The 17,072-nt window shown below is 32.1% G+C and overlaps 1 long non-coding RNA gene across 2 annotated transcripts in view; it reads right to left on the reverse strand.

Moving 5' to 3' along the window:
* Positions 1-17,072, reverse strand: part of LOC146997894 (uncharacterized) — a 63,545-nt gene that overhangs the window by 3,988 nt on the left and 42,485 nt on the right. The window contains exons 6-7 of one of the 2 annotated variants that reach the window (XR_015040112.1): positions 16,627-16,744; positions 15,977-15,994 (exon numbers count right to left, since the gene is read on the reverse strand). This is a non-coding gene — a long non-coding RNA (uncharacterized LOC146997894). Of the gene's footprint in view, positions 1-15,976; positions 15,995-16,626; positions 16,745-17,072 lie in introns of those variants that run through there. The other variant, XR_015040111.1, reaches the window with a different exon arrangement.

Raw genomic sequence — 17,072 nt, forward strand, 5'->3', positions numbered from 1 at the left:
TATATATATATATATATATATATATATATAACCAGAGATTAATATTATTAAAACGAAAATACTTGAATACTCTGAGAAAATATTTTTTATACAAAAAGTACTTTCAAAACATGAATTTGTCTTAGATTTATTAGTGCAAAGCACAGAGAATCATGTTTACCTGCCACTCTGATGGAAAGGGTTTCATCTACCTTTGACTGGGTAAAAATGAAGCTAAATATATCCACAATACAAAAATATATAAAACTATTTTTAATTCTTTAATAGTCACCTCTTTAAGATAAAATCAACTGGTTAGCGTAACATGAACTTACGTTATACAATTAGCGAGAACGATAGACCAAAATGAGTTTTGGTGATCGATGTACTGAGTGTACATAGTGTTTTTTCTACTTTTCATTATTTACCCTTTATTACATTTACTTAATTATTGCTGATAAATCGATATGGACTTTGCGAAACCTTGGAGCAGCACATTGATGTTTATTATGCGTTAAAAATTTCAACAACTGGTCTGTGCAACTATGCTCCGCTCACTCATGTTACATGCCTCAACAACTACGGCCACGATATTCCGTTAGCTTCAAGACACGGAGCAAGGAGGACGCTACAGCCGTAGCACTAACGAGGATAAATTTAAGCCAACGGGTTTATGCTACAGATGTGCTAATTTGCTTTTACGATGTGAAAGTTACGCTTCAGATATTTTAAATCGCTATTTTACACAAGTTATCCCACTGTTACATATTGCCACATTGGATGTTATTCCGAACTTTAAGTGAAAAGGTCTGTTCCAACATTGGGATTTATGTTTGACTTTTATATGATACCCACTAAGGACAGATATAGATAGGTAACGATTTCAGGGTATTGTACCTCTTAAATGAGCAAAGACCTATGAACTATGACCTATATGTTGTTAGAGGAAATGTATTTAGCGCTAGGAAGGCTTATAAATAATAAACTCAATCATATGCTTACATACGAAACTATCACAACAGACGACATTTCATACGACCATCATAACAGACATTCTGAACATGGAAAACGAGTGAATAGAACATAACACTTCAATTCTCTACATTCCTCAATAATAAGATATACTAATTTGGAAAGATGCTCAGTAGAATTCAAGTAAGGGCTTTTAAGTAACCAATTTATGACAGAGAAGTCAGAGGAATGCTCTTCCATCCAACCAACTAGTAGCCAACCGTAACCTTTGAGAGGCGCAGTTATCTTTCTGAGATACTCCCTTTCCGTGTGAATGACAGAGACATAAATGGATGGAGATGATAGCTCATCAACTCCACGTACAGAATCATATTGAGGGAGGTAAGAACAAGTACTAAAGATCCCAAACACAACCAGAAGAAAGCATCCCAGACCATGATTAAGCCTCCAGGCCTTGTACAGTTCCAATCTGTCACACCGGATTCATACTCGTACTTTCATGATTCTCTCGCCATATTCTGAGCCTCCCATCGGTATTAATTAGAAGGATCCAGACTCATCACTCCTACACATTTCATGTCCACTAGTGTCTATTCTCTATATTCTCTTGCCCAGGTAAGAATGGCAACTCGATGGCATGCATTTAGGAAAGGTACCCTAGTGTGTCTACGGCTTCCGAAGCCCATATGGTGAAGGGAGCGATACACGATCTTTTTACTGACTGTACGACTGTCGCTTGCTTTAGCTAGGTGGTAATTTGGGCTAATATTTGGCTTCATTGACCATGTACAATACGGCTGAGACTTCTCATACCACGATTGTTCTAACTTAAATGTGCTTTGCACTTTGCAGAGTCGCTACTTCTTTTTCCCACCATCCGTGTATTCTCGGTATGCTCTTGACACTGTCGACCGTTAAAATCCTATCCCGCTGAGGATTATAGAAATTGTATGGCCCAAGCGACGAGAGATTACTATCTGCCCGATATTGAAATTTTACCTATACTGGTATAAGAAACAACTGATTATCGAGAAGCATAGTGTATGTGCATTTATCACAACTCCCTCACGTAAGCCCAGATGCGGCGCAGCGCTATTCAATTTGCATAGCCATGTCTATCCCTAATTTAGTGGCACTTCAGTGTAGTTACAACTCATGAAGCTTGGGCATACGTGTAACGATTGCAAGAGATAAACATGAATTTATTGCCGAAAAAGAGGAGCAAAAGACTTAATATATTGGTTCAGAGAAAAAAAAAATTTTTTTTCTAAAGGTTTTATTGTTCTTACTGGTTTTATTGTTCTTTTATAAGGGAAAATTTAAAATAAGGAAAGTAGAAAAAAATATCAAAATCAATTCGGATTACAATCAGAAATAACTTTAAACACCTATATTAAAAGACGAAATTTCATCTCTTTATCCAAACAATCTTGACGGTATTAAGTTCCATCAGGATTAGGCTACAAACCATACCTCTAAATCTACTCTTTATATTTTGAAAAAATTGAGATATGAAACCGGAATTGAAGCTATTCCCTCTAGATGCATATCCTCCAAATCTCCTGATGTGTCTCCTATAGATTAATGTGCATTTGTACTTTAAAAACAATCACTTGTACCTTGCAAAACATGCCCACCGTCAAAAACAAGTTCACCGCTCCTCAGCATCCTCCCCGGGGGGCGATATCGCCCCAATTGAGAACCAATGTTCAATCACTTGACTAGCTAATATTTACTGCATTTTCCCCTCGTTTCTTCTCAGGTTACTTGGATCATAGCAAAACACACGCGGGATGCCTTCGTGGAGGAAACTTATTCGCATTTACCTTACACATGAGAAAAATCACGAAATTTCTCTTGAAACTAACTCGTTCGCTGGGATTTGAACCCCGGTCGAACTATAAGAGTGTTAACCGATCCTACCGCTGGAACGCTGATGGGTATGTATTTTCTTTAAGAATTTAGAACACAAATGACCTTCAGTTTCCTTATATCACCAAAGTCTTCTACCGTTTCATATAAAAATAAAATTACTAAAAATATGTGTGAAAAGACATGTAAATATTTTGGTTGAATTTGGATTCAATTTAATTACCTTCATTTCAGGCTATAATTTACGTAATAGCACACTAAATATTTGAATTTATGAACACATGAGGATTACCCGCCCCCAAAAAGTTCGAGAATAATAAAAGTTCATGATGGCCAAGAGCCTCGAGTGGCCGTGCGGTGAAGGTCGCTGAACTTTGGTAGTTCGAATCCCGCGAACGGGCTGGCTGCATGGTCGTTTTCGTGGTTTTACCCATGCATAACGTGTATACGAGCCAGTTTTCCTTAGAAAGACCTCCACAAAGGCCTCCCTCCGCTTAGGCGGCCCTCGAGGCTTTGCCGTAATCATATAAACCAAACCATCATGATGGTAAAGCCATTTAAATAAACGTACATTGTTCTACGCCAGTGCTGTAATTCGACATTCCACAAAAATGTGTCTCGCTCAGATAACCAATATCGACTCACTAGCGGCCGAGCGCTAAAATCGCTGGACACTGGTAGTTCCGACCTGGGTTCGAATCCAGGCGAACGGGCTGGCTGCATGGTCGTTTTCGTGGTTTTCCCCATGTTTAACATGCATACGAGCCAGTTTCCCTAGGAAAGTCCTCCACGAAGGCATCATTCCTCTTACGCAGACACCCCTACTGTTCTTTGCCATAATAATAAACTAGAATATGTATTCATCTCCTGCAAAAGGGAGAAAATTACAGCCAGTGCAGAAAATTTTTAGATTCACTTTTGCAGATTAAATTTCCCATAAAATAAAGAAACAGTATTCAGTACACATAAATCATTATTTGAATGGATGTAAATACTTAAAACCTTATTTCCAGCTTAATGTAAAATATTTTCCCCTTAAAATTTATATAATAAAAAACAGTTAATTCATATTACTTCGAATACTTGCTTACTTACATAGTTAAAATAAAATCGGGTGTAAAGTTTATGCATATTTATCATTAATACTACATTTTACCTATTAACATTTAAAACTATTACAAGACTAAATTACTCCTGAATGCTTATTTATAAGCCTTTAGCCCTTATATTTGATCAAACTCGACTCATTTGGAAAGTATTAAATCATGTGTTTGTTCTCTTGCAAAATCCTGTGAACTCTGTGATTTCTTGAAAAACCGAAACTGAAAATTATACTTATGATTGCTAAATATTATATTCGTAAGATTATTAGCTCAGAAGGGCTATTCATTTCAAAACGCCATTTTGCATCGATTCACTTTTCAAACTGTTGTCAAGAAATATTATCGTAATGTATTATATTTAAAGAAACTAAATAATGAAAAATCTGCATGAATGTTTCTCGCATCGTGAAGAAACAACGGTACCTAGGGCCATATAATTTTGAAAAACGTAGTCCTCCAACCGAACACGGACCGGAATTTTTAATTTGTTTTATTATCTAGTTCATATTTTGTAAAACTTTAACGAATTTTTTATTAACAAGCTCAATGATTTTAAAGCGAGCAATGGCAACACTGTACGGGGAAAAAAAAAAAAAAAAAAAAAATCTCCAGCGCGCGATACTGTGTATCGGAAATTCTAAAGATATGCTCATTTTAAAATTATTTTCCATTATTGCTGTCAAAGTGAATTTTACGGTTTAAGTGCGAAGAACACGATATTTAATAAATAAAGGTAATCCACAAAACGTTAAAAAAACGCCCCAATCTACAAAACGTTAAAAAAAAAACGCCCCTTTGAGAGTAATGTAAATTCTGAAAGGTCATATTTTTTTTTTAATTAAAAAAAAATATTAAATTTAGTTTTCTTATTTGGACTAATTTTACTATAATCTTAAAGACAGCCTGAAATTCTCAAACGTACACATTTTCAAAACATAAAGGTATAAATGCAATGGGACTCGGAGACAAGAAACAAGCAGTGCTATTGGCAAAATAAAGTCGGATTCCCCCCCCGAACAGGGGCACCTTGAAGCCCAATTTTTAATTCATTTTATTATGTTGTAAAGTTTATTTTAATTTTATAACAATTATTTTTAATTTTGAAACCCTTTCCTTTAAATTCTTGTTTCCCCATTACAAACCCCCTACCAGAATGAATTTTTAGTAACGCGTTGCATGTAAATGAGATAGAAGGAGTATTTAAAGAAGGTTCAGTCTAATCGCGGCATACATTATATATAATCTTCTTTTGTTATTTATTACACTGTAATGTATTTTGCTTACTGCACTTTTGGATGAATTCAATCCAAATCGCGTGATACACGCGATCATGAACTCTGATTTGATATGCTGTCATCAGTAATGATTTATTACGCTGTCCAAGTTAATCTGCATAGCCATTAGAACTAACTCTTCTACTCTTCTAAGACTGTTTTATGTATGGCTTATGTATCAACTAGCCAACGAACGGAAACACCAAACATTATATTTAAAAGGTGCACAGAATTTTACTCTGCGGAAAAACAACTTTATCAAAAACAAAACAAAAAAAAAATTAAATTAAAATGTATTACATATAAAAAAATCACAATGAAATAAGCAATACCCCTTAATACAGACATTAATTATCCTAATAAATAAATTAACCAACTTCCCTTGTAAGGATCCTAAGTTTTACTAACGTTTATTTTATTTTAAATCTTTACTATCATTTCTTATTTTCTACTTCCGGCCAGAATTAAAAGCTTTTAACTTATTTATGCAAATTTGTCTTGCTAACGCCAAGTACTTAAGTTGTGGCTTTTTGCCAAGCAAGAGAGAGGAAGGAGTTATTAGAAGCAGGCCGCTGGCCATAGTAGTTTTACTCGTTTGCTGGTTGCCTTCAAGGCCAGAGGTTTAATCTTCTTGATAATTTTAAACGTATCGTAGTTTTAGCAGCTCTTTGTACTACATACGGCTTTTTGTTAATTAACGGCCAATCTTAAAGTAGGCACTTGTATATTAATCCAAAGTTAGTTTAGTTAGAGTTTTAGTTAATATTTTTATATTCTTACGTTCAGACCACAAGTGGTTGGTCTCTGTATTCCGAAGTTCCGGAAAGCTCTGTAAAGATAGAAAAATAAAGGGTTTCGTATACCCTTCCTGTGTGTATTGTCTACTTCACAATTTATCGAACATAGCTTGAGTAAGCTCCCTGTTCCGAGTCAGGACAGTTCATGTTTCCAAAGCAAGTAAAGAGGAATACCAGTTCTGATACCCTTGCAAAATCCTAACAGTTCAAATGGTATAAAGCATGGGTGTGTAAAGTGCGGCCCAAACGCAAATTATGAAAGTATTTAAATTTACACATTTTTATTTTTAAAAATGTTTGAATTTGATTCATATATAATCGATTCATTCACATTGATTTTATAAAGATTACCTACCCCACAATAAATATCCTAATTTTCACAATCATGCTTTATTAATGTCTTCAGCTTTTGGAAGTACCTATATTTGTGAACAATTATTTCAAAAATGAAGCATACAAAAAACAAAAATAGGACAGACAAACATCTTGAAAATGCATTAAGAATTGCAACCTCGTCTATTGAACCCGATATCGATTTGCTTGTTCAACAAAAGCAAATTCATCCATCTCATTAGCTTGAATTTTTTCTATCTTTATGAAATCCAAACTAAATGAAACAAAACTTTTACAAATTAATCATAAATATGTACCTATACATGCCTAATTCAAATTTAAAAAAATCAATAATAAAAAGAAGTTAATTTGTTTTAATAAAACAACATAGAGCTCATTTTTATTTCAATTTGTTAAAAAATATGTTTCATAAAAAAATCATGCAAAACTTTTTATATAATTAAAACATAATATAAAAAATTGCAATGAAATAAGCAATAAATCTCCATATTTTCAAGAGAAAACAGTCAGTCCAATATCCAAAGCAATGAATGAAAAACTGTTGCCAAAACCCCATTTCCAAAAGAATAAAACTATCATCAAAAAGCTTTCAATCTAAATTCTGCTTTGTAGATGACATGATTCAAAATATACAAACCTCTTTGCCATTAGCTAATAAAGAGAGAGAGAGAGAGAAAAGGAAATTCTTTCTGTTGTGCCTCGCGAGAATAAGAAGATTGCGATGTGAGTGTTGGGCGTCCAAAAATCAAAAGAAAATAAGCAGCACTTAATCTCATATTTTCAACAATCAGCAGTCCAGTATACAAAGCATTGAATGAAAAACCACATTTCTAAAACAATGAAGCTATTCAAAATTATGCGATTTCATCAAGAAAGATAAAGTAAAACAAATCTGATTTGAATTTTGAAAAAATCGCTTCGAGGTGCACTGGCTCTTGTCTAGATGCACCGATGTACCAAATTTCATAGCCCTGGATCTATCAGCTTACGCGCAGCACAAACAAAAGACACACACACAGACTCTTTTTTTTTTCTTTTATTACATGTAGGTTTGGTTTGGTTTATTTAATTATGACAAAGCACACTAGGACTATCTGCCTAAGGGAAGGGATGCCTTCGTGGAGGACTTTCTAAGGGAAGCTGGCTCGTATACACGTTACACATGGGGAAAACCACGAAAACGCCCATGCACAGCACATGCAGCCAGCCCGTTCGCAGGATTTGAACCTCAGACCGAACTACCAGTGTTCAGCGACTTTATCGCTCGGCCGCTGGTGGGCCTCTAGTAGAGAAGAGATTAATCACCCTCCATCCATCCTAACTGTCCTCCTAGACTCATTGACCAAGTAATCGCTCTAATTCAAGCGCCCACTTGTAAACACCAAGACAGCCGGAAAACAACATGCATTTAGCAAGTTAATCATGGTGACTAGCGGAACTTTGAACTTCAGCAGGAGAGCTTAGACCTTAGTGGGGCGTGTTTGCCGTCCGGCTACTCAGTTATTAAGTCCAATATCCTATGCTCGGCCGTATTGTACGTATCTGTTGATAATCGCCAGCTAATTTAATTTAGGGCCAACTAGTTGGGTTATTGTGTCTAGCTTCGGCTACGTCTGTTTAATTTAGTGTTGGGTTATTTTCTTAGAGCTTGCTTTAGAAGGCCAAATGGAGGCTAGTAGAGGAAATGAGAGTTCTGGATCGGGAGCTTAGGGAGCGGGAGTTGAGAGAGCTCCCGAGAAGGAAGGCTCAGCCGTGGAAGGGACGCTTATCTGAAAATGGGGACAGGGAGCCTTATCAGGAAGTGGATGCGAGTAGAGTAGTTGCTACGTCACAGAAAAAGGACGTGTGCTTAGATTATTTTCTTTTTTTAATTTGGTGATTATAGGCATTTAGTAGTTATATGATAATTTGTAAACTTGCTTATTTATATTGAGTTCTTAAAAACGTATATCAAGTAGGTGTTTTAAGTGACTGATACAGTTATTATCTTGAAACAGATATTAGCATATAATAAAATGTTTCCTTCACAGTATAACCTCTTCCGAAGATAATTATTTTCTTACTTTTATTTATCCTATGACTGAATATATGCAAAACTGCTACATGTCATCACTATTTAATAAGAGATTATATTTTACCGATTTATCGGAGGTGATTTCCCTTCGTTAATAAATTTTTAGCCTTTGTGTTTTTTCTTCGTATTGATTATCTCCTAGTTACCCTGAACGAGGATTATTTTCGAATTTAATGATTGAGTGATCCTATACACTCAGAATTTTACCTTATTTCTTAAATCTTCTGTTCATAATATTACATATACTTTCCGTAATCTTCATTACATTACTCATTTTTATTCTTAAATTCATTTTACCCAGAGTTTTTTCAGACTTGTTAGGCAATACTATTAACTTACTCGTTATATTTTATGAGTGCAATTACTAAAACACGCATTTTCGTGTATTATATTATTCAATGTAATTTTTAACTTTTTTCGTTCTTTTCAACGTTAGCGATCTTCAACATATTCTGTATTTTAACTTATTTCATGCATTTTCTAATCATATAGATGACTTGTATTTAATTTTAGATGTAACATTTCTAGCTTGTTTTGTACATTTTAACCTTCACACTATTTAATATACTCAAATTTTTAACCAGTTTCTATTTTCACACTATATACATGACTTTTACTTGATTTCTCTCATACATCTTAACCTCCATGATTTCCAATATAGTCCTAATTTTAACATAATTGCTATATTTTCACATCATATAGACTTTTATTTAATTTTAGGTGTAAATTTTAACTTCCAACATACTCTGAATTTTAACTAATTTGCTATATTTTTACACTATGTACATGACTTTCATTTAATTTATAGCTACTTTCATACGTTTTAACCTTCGTAATTTCAAATATACTTTACATTTTAGTTTAATTCCTATATTTTCTGACCATATATATGAATTTTGTTTAATTTTAGATGTAATTTTTAACTTGTTTCGTACATTTTAAACCTTCGTAATTTTTAAACTACTCTAATTTTGAACTTGCTTATTACATTTTAATACCATATACCTAACTTATTTAATTCTAGATGTAAATTTTAACACCTTTTCTATTTTTTATCGCTTTTAGTTTTCAACATACTAAGAATTTTAACTAATTTGTTATATTTTCACATGACTTTCCTTTAATTTGTAACGACTTTCATACGTTTTAACCTTCCTAATTTCAAACAGGCTCTTAATTTTAGCTTAATTCCTCTATTTTCTTACCATGTATATGAGCTTTATTTAATTTTAGATATTATTTTTAACATGTTTCGTACATTTTATACCTTCATAATTTTTAGAGTACTCTAATTTTGAACTTTTTTATTACATTTTCCTGCCATACGCATGAACTTTAGTTAATTTTAGATGTAATTTTCATACTTTTCCGGCACTGGGTTTCTTTCTAGTTTCCAACATACTCTAAAGTTTAACTCTGTTTTATAATTTTTTATTGTAATTGCGCTTGTGATATTACTATTTCAGCTAAATTAACACGCTTAAATTTCTTAAAAATAGAGATCGATTTCAATTAAGCATTTTATTTTACAACCTTTAACTGTTATTCATATCCAATTCGTTGAATAGCCCTTACTTAGTCCATATTTTATAGTACTATTTTAATTTGCCAATTCTACAATTTATCATTCTGTAGTACTCTTACCATGACTTATCCTACTACTTTACTTCATTATTAACTTCATTCGCATTTTCAAACTTTAACATTTCCTGCATATTCTGGCATTTCCTTTTAATTCTTAATACCCTTTATATCTGAATATATGTTTTTATGCTCTTCAGTGTTACCAATGTTCAGTTTTGAATCTTGATTCTCATTAAGCTAGTTTGATAGATTCCGAATTTTTAGAATGAAATCTCAACTTTCATCCATAATTTTAGACCCATATTCATTCTTTCATGTACTCATAGAAAATTCTTTCTCATTATTTTGAACGCTCAGTACCTTTTAATTCAGTAATTTGTACTAATTGAATGCCTTCTACATCACTTTAAATGTCTTGACTATGTAAATTTTCACTTTATTACCTTTCCCTACACTAAGTACGGATATTTCTGCCTTCATGAACGGCTTTCATGTGAAATGGACGAAATTTGACGTTACATGTATAAAAGAAATTTCTAAAATAAATATTTCCAGTATTGAATAAGAGATGAATGACCATCGATTTTACCCATTGGTTACAATTTCATCTCTTGAAAGTTTGTTTTATTGATATGCATTTATTTCTAACGCATAGTGTTAATACATTTTTTTTAACTTAGCCCAGTTCCAACTTAATTCACTAGACAATTTCATATATAGACTATTTTTCAATTTCTTAGACTAAAATGTTCTTTTCGCAAATGTCAGTTTGCATTAATTTATTTTCTTATGAATGAAATCTTTTGAAGTACTTTACAAAACATATATCATTACCAATATTTACAGAAGGAACCAAAGAGTAAGAGACATTTTACCCAAATCTCTACTACAATTTCGAATATTTTAACCTTCTTCATCACAAATACAGAAATTTCTTCGTACAATACTCACCACAGCAGTTAAATATTCCTTACTAATACACATTTAACAAGTAATAACTCATTTTCAATAAAAAATTACACCCAAATAAGTATTACGTTTTCTTATAATTGTACATATATGTTTGCATTACAGGAACTTTCTATGCATTTTCGAGAACTGTAATTTGCTAAATATTACCTTTTTCTGAGTGAAAAACTCCAAAGACCACCTAAATCATTCATCTTTTCCTGCAGTATTCCCACAGTACACAATAACTATCTTAGAACTATTTTCTTAATATTAAGAACTAAATATGAAATAAACATTTTTCACTGTAGAATATTTAAGCTTTTACCCAAATCAGAATATAATCTTTACTGAATTTAAGTTATTTACCCAGAATTCCCAAGAAAATGTGCGATGGAAAGCAATATATTTACCTAAAAATGAGTCTTAATACATTTTTATTGGTTCCAGATTTACTATCAGTGGGAAAAACCTGAAGTTCACTTTATATACCCTCGTCAGTATACACAGAAAAGTCATGAACCTTTCTGTAGTACAATTAGCCCTTTACATACGTTTAATATCAATCTAAATAATTTAATTAACTTTCAACTAGGATTTTTAAAAGAAAACAATATTTATGCGATGCATTATTAAATTACTCCCACGCGTTGTTAAGGAAAATGCAATTAAATATTCACGTACACACTAAGAAAATTCCACTCGTTAGGAACAGTAAAACCTTACCAATACTTAAACGAAACGTAAAATCGTGTAATGCATTAATATAAAACCTGAGTAACAAATCATATCTTATAAGCAGTATACGGTTAAAAAGAATTTTCTTATAACTTATAAACTTTTAAGAAGTAAGAGTAAGGTAATTAACCAACTTTTTAGAAATGCTCTTTTATTTTCTAAATCTACCCTTTTGTAGTAACAAGAAAATTCAGTGATACCCCTATTTTATTTTTATGTAGCATGTGCATTTCTCCTAACAGATGAAAATCCAGATATCTCACTTTTCCAAAGATTTAGCTTTAGACTTACTTTCATAGGAAAAGGAAAATAATTTTACTTAAAAAACAGGATATCTTCTACTAAAAGACCTTGAAAAAAATCGCGATCACATCTGTATGTAGCACTCAGTGATTTAGTTTCAAACCAAATTTTGATATTGTTTAATCCTGCAAGCAACAATTTTCACCTTCGAGTTAAATTTTATACGACTGCAACAGATTTTTCAATGACTTTCATACTCACAATGTGTAAAAGACTTCTAGTTTTGACTATTTTTATTTCTAATATTGAGAAATACATTGATTATTTTCAGGAAACGTCATTTCACAATCATATTTTACCACTCTGAAACTTTTTAATAATACTTTCTATCATAACGACAACCAGATACTACATTATTTTTTTTACAAAAACATGAACATTTTTTTTTTTTTTTTTTCTCTTCTAGAGATACTAATAAATTCTGCTATAGAAAGAAGATTCAATTCCTATTATAACTCTATATACTATTTTCAAAGAGAAAATACACTCTAGATGATAACATATCACCCATATATTTTTAAAAATTTAGAACAATTTCAGTAAGGCAAATTATCTACAGAGTTTTCAAACGCGGATATATTTCTGAAAGAAACTACCTAACATACCGCTCATTTACTTCTAAACCATTTAAATAAAACCAAACAATTAATAAAATATTTGAATTTTTGATAAAGTTTAGTACATCTATCTATACAGTTATTTAATTCATGAAGTACCAAATTTTGAAAATAATAAGAGTAAAAACATCACTATTTTAGAATTTAGGAAGAGATCTTCAATAATGAGAGTGAACATATACCGAACTTCATGCAAGATTTTTATCGTTTCATACCAAACATTTCACTATTTCGTAGATTCTAAGAACATAGCCCAATCTTTTTCAAAGAATATATATCATTTCACATTAATTAGAGAGTGCCATACGAGTTTAATTGCAGGTGCTTACTGAATGACGCTAAACCTTTCAAGGAAAAAATCAAATAATTTTCATCTTTCATGAAAATTTTTGAATAACAATATTTCATAAGAGCTAGAAGACTTAGTGCAATGAAACTGTATCAAAAATAGAAAACTATTTTCCAAAATATGAATTCCCATTGGAAATTTTAGATATTCTTATGTAAAGTTATATCCGAAGTTATATCACTTCAGTCGAACTTGAAGACCAACCAGATTTATTACATGATTTGATACATTTCTCGTATTTTTTCCGAAAATAGAAGTTTATATTTTTCATACGCAAACTATTACAACGAATTACTGACATTTTATTCCCATATTACTTACCATTTTTTACTGCACAAAACTATTGTAAGTTCCATGTTCGAAGCTCAGCATCCATAAATTTCACATAATACTACAGTTACACAGTGCAAATTATAAGATTTAAGATTAATTTCATACGTAAGCGATGATACAATAGAGAATATGGAAAAGGCATTAGTGATATGGATAAAAGACCAAAATCAAAAATGGATTCCAACTGATACTAATGCTATTAAAAATAAAGATTTATAAAACACTTAAGAACCAGTAACCGTCGACTTCACTAGGAGGGCGGAGAAGGAAAGTATCTTTTTCTGTAAGTCATGGTTGGTTTGAGAGATTTAAACAAAGACATTCTTTACATAATCTAAGATTGAAATTAGAAAGCACATCTGCTGATTCGGATGCAGCACAACAATATCCAGCAAAATTTGGTGAAATCATTGGTGTCAACTCCTACACTTCTGATCAGATCTTCAATGCTCATGGGTCTGGGTTGTTCTGGAAAAAAATGCCTGAAAGAATTTATTAGCTAAAGCTTGCAAATCAGCTAGTGGTCATAAGGTAGCGAAAAGTCGTATTACAATTGTTTTCTGTTGCAGCACTTCAGGCGATTATATAATGAAACCATTGTTTATTAACAAATAAAAAAACTACACTCATTTAAAGGAATAAACATAAATAACCTTCCCGTTTATTGGATGGCTAATAAAAAAAGCATGTGTCACAGCCATAGCTTTCAATGAATGGTTTCTTAACATGTTTGTCCTAGATGTTAAAACTTATTTAAGTAAAAACGGATTGCCTTTTAAGGCTCTTCTATTAATTGATAATGTACCTATCATCCTCAAGATTTACAACACAAAAATATAGAAGTTGTCTGTTTACCAAAGAATACAACTTCCTTATTACAGCCATTAGATCAAGGAATAATTTTGACTTTTAAGGCATTGTATGTCAAACAAATTTTCAGGTATATTTTAGAACAAATGGAGAATGATGAATCTCTTACTCTTACGGATGACTGAAAGAAATTTACAATCTTAGATTGTGTTAAGCATGTTGGACTGTCATATACTTAGATTAAACAATCAACGCTTAACGCAAGCTGGAAAGCAATGTGGTCGGATGGTGCTAAAGACGAGAATGATAGATTACCATTAGATCACGAATATTCTCAGACCTAAATTGGTCCAAACTAATAAGAAGGTTTTGAGGATTTAGCTCAGGCAGATATTAAAGAAATAATGGCTGGTGAAGAACTAAATGAGGATGAGTTAGTTAACATAATTCATGAAACAAACATGATGAAGACAATGATTCTGATGAAGAGCAATCTTAACCAGTTGCATTCACAGCAAGAGCCATCAGCGTAGGACTTGAATTGGGAAGAAAATTAGGTAATCATTTTTTACAATATGATACAAATGTTGAATGAGCTCTCCGATTCCAATGGGAGCTTAGTAAGTGCTTAAATCAATATGAGGAGGTTTACAAAGATTTAAGGAAAAACCATAGGCAATTGTTAATTACGGATTTCACTACAAAGTCTTGTTGATCTGAAATCTTCCCTAATCCGTCAAACCATTGAAGCAGAATCTTATCAAGAATGATCGTGTGATGAAAATGACATTGTACCAATCAAGAAGAAAAGTGATTAAACTTATAATAATTTTTTGAATGATCTTATATTTTCCTAATGTAAAATAAATTAAATATGCACTTCTATTATCTACATATATTTGTTATTTTATGAACAAAGAATAATGCTATTTATTTTAAGATGTCTTAATTTTGTTTTATCTAACTAAATTATGCACATTTAATGTTTTTCTCATTTTACATAGCAAAATCCAAGATTTCGATTTACACGGTTTTGTGCGGAAACCATCTTCCGTGTAAATCGAGGGATAGGTGTATATAACGTGCATCTGATTTTCTTGCAGACGTTGGCTGATGGGCTCGGGGTCCAGGTATATTGTGAATTTTAGGTTTCGTTTGAAGTAAATTCAAAGCGATTTCTCTTCTAAAATTCATGCGAATGATTTCTAATATGGAGTTTTTGTGTAAATGTGTGCAAAATTCACTCAGCAGCCACAATCATATTCAGCATTTTGATAAATAAGTTCTAATACCATTTTTTGCTACGAAACTGGTCGATAACGTCTAAGAAGTCAATCCAACAGGTCTACTCCACCCATTCCTTCACTATATAATTTTATAATGTGAGGTTGGAGAACATAAACTTCCTTTTTTTTAAGCTTGGACACATCTTTTTGCTCTTTCTAATGGTTTGTGAGTGATAACATTTGATGAAATAGTTACAACAGAACTGTAGTTTCAACGGCACATATATACAAATTACCCAATTTGAAATTTTGACATTTCTTTTGCTGTTTTAAGAGGACTTTGTTCCATTCTCGAATCTTGTACTGTGCCATTTGCCTTTGTTAGACAAATCTGTCAGCAGACTGTGCGATGAAAAAAAATTATGGAAAAATACTTTGTTTCTCTAGATTTCAAAGACAACTTTTGATCTAAGCTGCAAATTTGCATTTTTCAACTTTTCGGAGAACCTAATAAATCCTTATGAAGCAGATGTGGTCATTTCTAACAAAAGAAACAAGCAGATATCGGAGCTCAAAACAGGGAACTACAGCTGAAACCAATTACCACATCCTCCTTGGTGAGAGAGGTCATACCCTCTTCCAGTCCTCTGCCCCATCCTTTCTACAGAAATAAATGACACACCATTAATGCCTCTAAAAAAGGGCATGTTTACGAGATACGAGCACTGAATGTATTTAAAAATCTAATAAAGAAAAATATACGTGTGATATCACTGATTTTGCATATCATTACGTGCCAATTTTACACAGTCTTGAGGAAATATTTCTCATTATTATTTGAATTTCTTTTATTAACTTATTAAACTTGTCCTTTTCAAGTATGATGGGGAAATGTTTGGGTGGATTTGAATTTTTAGGAATTTTATAAAAAATTTTTGTTAAGTACTGTAAAAATCGTAAAAAAAGCTAATTTTTAGAAATTTTTTTATGCTGAAATATTCATGTTTAAAAAATAAATCATACCTTCTATAGTAAACGGCAATTTTTTCAAACTGACAGATATATTTTATTTTTTAAAAAATATTAAACATGATGTTCCAAAAAAGGAACACTGGCATGTAAAAGGTTAATAATTCTATTTTAAATATGCTAATGAGTTAATTCAGTTCATAAAATTCTAACTATTGTTTTCAAAGAAGATAATATAATAAACAATATACTAGAAAACAAATTACGATTTTATTACTTTGCAGCTTTAGTGCAAGAGGCAATTAATTCATTACTTATAATTACCTCATATAGATGTAGTAAAACTGCTCCATTATAGTGATAAGACTGCATTTTTATTGTAATAAGATGACTTGGTAGAAGTAAGTTGCAATGGACTGGCGGTGGTTCTCTGCATCATAACCTGAAGACATGATTGCATAGTTAGAACAATGGATGCATAAAAAAAAACTTGCAGACATGGCCTAAATTCCACAAATAATTTTATTTCTAGATAATGCATATTATCACTGTGATTGCAGTATGCACCTCCCAGTTTTGTACAGATTACATCATTTTAAAGGATGAAAATTAGAAAAGTAATCTCTGTGGCAAGGCAAAAATAACAGAGCAATAATTTTTGTAACTAATCAAAAAAACATCCGTCATCTAATCTGCGTTGCGCACTCATCGATGAAGTTTGAACCCAACACCTGTACATTAAACTGCCATGTGATCTGAAATGGAATGCT

Source organism: Stegodyphus dumicola, chromosome 3 (assembly GCF_044657685.1).
Source record: "Stegodyphus dumicola isolate Sdum_Otavi_A_Nest chromosome 3, ASM4465768v1".
In the NCBI taxonomy this organism is placed as follows: domain Eukaryota; kingdom Metazoa; phylum Arthropoda; class Arachnida; order Araneae; family Eresidae; genus Stegodyphus; species Stegodyphus dumicola.